The following is a 3,914-nucleotide window of genomic DNA, read 5'->3' on the forward strand; positions in this document are numbered from 1 at the left end:
ATATATAAAAATTATGCTAAATGTACCATTTCTGAATATGGCTTCAGGAACAATTCAGGTTTTGTTTTAATAAAACAGGCTTTCATGTTTCTAAACCCCACCCCCATTTAGAAACTTCAAGAAGGTTTTCTTTGTTTATAAGGAGAAAATTGCTCAGGATCAAAACAATGGGGAGGATGTAAAACCGTGGGACTTTCCTTCTCAACTGGTATTTTCTCGGTTTGACAAAATCTTTGAAAGGCTGCTACATATTGAGGTAATGTGTCTTAATTGGGATGACTAATTTAGATGCAAGTGTGACACAACATTTTATTTCTTATTTTTGAAAAAATAAAATTGCAATGCATGGGAAGTTTGGTGTAGCTTCAGACATGTAGTGGGGAGCATTTCAGATTACTGAGAATTTGGAAATAGATGGAATTTTATGCTAATTAGATGATATTGGGAGGCCACCCCTCTTGTCTGTATGAAAGGCCTGTTTAGAATACTTCAAAATTGATTAAGCAAACTTTTGCTGTAATCAGATTGGCTGCTAGCAATCTGTTTAAGTGTAGTTTCAGTTCAGAGCTCATCGATTCAAGAGTCTGAGAACAAAGGCTCAGTTTCAACAAAGCAAACTATTTGTGCCTATGTTTAATTGTAAGCATATGAGCAGTTCCATTGACTTCAAGATAAACTGTAAAACTGTTGATTTCAGTGGGATTACCTACCTGCATAAACACCAATTCAAGCACTGTGCTTATGTTCTGGAAAAGAGCAAGCAGCAAAATGGTTCAGACTTGTAAGCAATAATATTTTCTGTAAATGTAAGACGATTGTATAAATGCACTAATTTATTAATAGGGGTCTATTGAGGATCTGGTCAGCCAGTTTTGCAGGTAGATCCTGGAGCCAGCTGGCATTTTTGTGGGTTGAGCACCACTCCTTTGATTAGCTGAGGTGCTCCGGTAGTCCCACCCCTCCCCACGGATTACCACATGGACCAAAACTGTGGTTTAGTCACCCTGATTAAGCCTGAGAAAACCATTAATCCACATGTTATTAAGCATGGATTATTGGCTTCCCTGGATTTAATCAGGGTAATTAAGTTGTGGTTTTGGGCCATCCCCAAGCATCTCCCTTTCCGTCTTGAAAAGGACTCTGATGTTCATTATGTCCCATTCTCTTTCCCTTATTCTCTGAGACTGTTCTCCAAAACCAAGTCCTCTGGTTTTCCCTTCCCAGTTTTACAGTTTCTCTATCCACTCTATTCCAGGGGATATTTGTGCCTGCCGCTATTCCTGCTGCAGTCTTCTCCGTACCAGGACCACCAGCTGGATTCTGTTGCAAAGAACTCTACACCGGAGCCTCTGTGTGCCCTCTTTTCTCCTTTGGCAGGGACTCTGTGTGCCTCCCCATTCTGCACATCTCTCACGTCTCTCTCCCCCTAGTCCTTTTCTCCTCCCCTATTCCATAGGCTTTTAGTATTTCATTACCCTTTATGTTCCTTTCCCTCCTTGCCATTCGAGATAAGTTGTTCAGGGTGTCACTATTTTAACAGTTCTGGAATAAGAGGCACAGCCAAAATGAGGGTATTTTTATGCTGCAAGGTGATTGCCATCAACTGGTTCTTTGATCTGTAGTGAGTTACGGAGGTGGTTGAAACTGCTGGGTCTGCTAACCAGATGCAAGGAACTGTGTCTTTCTCCCAAATCTCCCTCCATTTTTTTTTTAGTTATTACCAACATCAATAAGGTTATGTCTGCTGATATCTAAAATATTTCTGGAAGTTTTGAAATTGATCACATACAGGACACAAAAGTTACCTTATTACGTGCAGACAGAGACCAGCAAAGAAATGTAATCAAGTTGAACATTTGTTTTCCGCCAATCAGCCAGTGAAAGATTATTAGTATACTTTCCTGTCCAATATTTCTATAACTGATTGTCCTGCACTGATATTTGATCACCTAGACACTTGACACTGTACAATCCATAACATACAAGACATAAAAATATTTAATTTTTTAAACACAGAAAACAGTAGAAGGATTTTTTTTATTCTTTGACTAAAGCTAGTTTTTAAATTTTTTTTTTTAGGGAAGAATCTTTATTTTGTAGAAATGAGCAGCTTTCCTGTTTTTGCTAAAATGTTTTATATTTTTGCCCAAAATTGATTTTTTTTCTAAGCAATCAAAACTTGGAAAATGTTAAATTGTTCGGTAAATTTTTTGGCTTGCTGAAAACTAACTTTTTCCATGGCCATTTTTCAATACTTTTGAAGAAGCACACTGATGAAAGCAAGTACATTTAAATTTCATTTCTGCCCTTTTGTTAGGTGGGGTTAAAGTGGAAAACTGTCTTGATCAGCTATAACTATGCTATATGGTATAAGAGCTATTACTGATATATAAAAGTTTAGCACCTACTTTTGAAGTGGCCAAACTTCCTAATTCTTCTAGCCCTAAACCAAAAACTTGACATAACAGAGAGCTGCAGACAAAAAACTTCTGAAACACATGCTCCAGAGTAAGAAATCTGCACACAGGAGTTGCCAAGAGGCTTTAGTCTGGACACAACAATCTACTGCATATGTAGCTAAGAAATTACATGCATTATTATATAATTGTATTTGGATAAATTCAGTTAAATCCCAAAGATGTGAATATGCAAGATGAAAGATGAGGAAAGAGTTCTGGAATCCTTGGTTTAAAATCATCCATCAACATGAATAAGAGCTCTTATTAATCTGCATTGGGTTGTGCTTTTACCTTGGATTCTAGGATTAATTCCAACCGGGACAAACCCCCGCCCACCCCGTGCCCAAATAGAGCAAATTATTTGTAGATAACAACCCTGAAAATGCTGGTTTGTCCCTGACACTGTTTATAGTAAATCATAACTATTTGTGTACCAAACTATAACACCATGTTAACTAGAATGGGAGAACTAGGTGAAATTCTTTGGCCTATGTTTATTTATGAGAACCCATTATATTATTGTTTATCAACCTTGTTAGACTTAGGATGCCTGTCATTAGACTCCGAGCACCCCTCAGAAAATACCAGCTTTGAGTTTTCATTCATTTTTTTGACCATGGAAAAAGAATAGAGCAATTGCAAAGAACCCAGAAAGACCATAGCAGTCTAGAAATGTTTTTGACTTACAGATTCCTGTTTGAAATCCCTGGGTTTATTTTGTGAATCATGTGCAGGTGTTTGCACACCTAACAATACTAATATTGAGCTATGGTACCCTGGTTGAGAATCACTGGACTAGATGATGTAGTGGCCTCTTCTGGCCTTAAAAGTTATTAATCTTGTTTTGGTGAGGTTAAAAAAAATCAGTCAGTATGACAGAAATTAAGAAGTATTGATTCAGACTCTTCTTATTTAAAGGAGCTGTTGATATCAGCCACTGACTTTCTCAAGTTAGAGAAAATAGAGATTGGGGGGCTGCAAGGAAAGATTCTCAGTGCAGAAATGCATTGCATGCATGAAAAATTTAAGGAGAACTGGAGAATCCTGCAAGAAAGTAAATACAACACCCTGGATTACAACCACATAATAAATGCAACTTTTTAATGCACTCAAAAACGTTTTATGTAATGGCATTGTTGGAATTATAAATTTGTTATAATTTTTCATGTATGGAATCCATTGAAGGTTGTCTTAAATTAATCCCCCCTTAAATTTGTTAAATGGAAAACAGTGTGTGTGGGGGGGGGACTAGACCCCTGCTTCTTGCCCCCACCACTTCATGCCTCCTTGTGCTCCCCATGCCTGTGCCTGCCCCCTGGTCACCTGTCCCCTGACCACTTGCCACCACTGCTGTCTGCCCCCCTGCCACTTGCCCTGCCACTGGTACTCTAATCTAGATGAGGCTCCCCACCCCCATGTTGACTGGGGGAAAATATCCTTGTCTTGGATTCAAGT

This window comes from Crocodylus porosus, unplaced genomic scaffold (assembly GCF_001723895.1).
Source record: "Crocodylus porosus isolate Cpor-Errol unplaced genomic scaffold, CroPor_comp1, whole genome shotgun sequence".
In the NCBI taxonomy this organism is placed as follows: Eukaryota; Metazoa; Chordata; order Crocodylia; family Crocodylidae; genus Crocodylus; species Crocodylus porosus.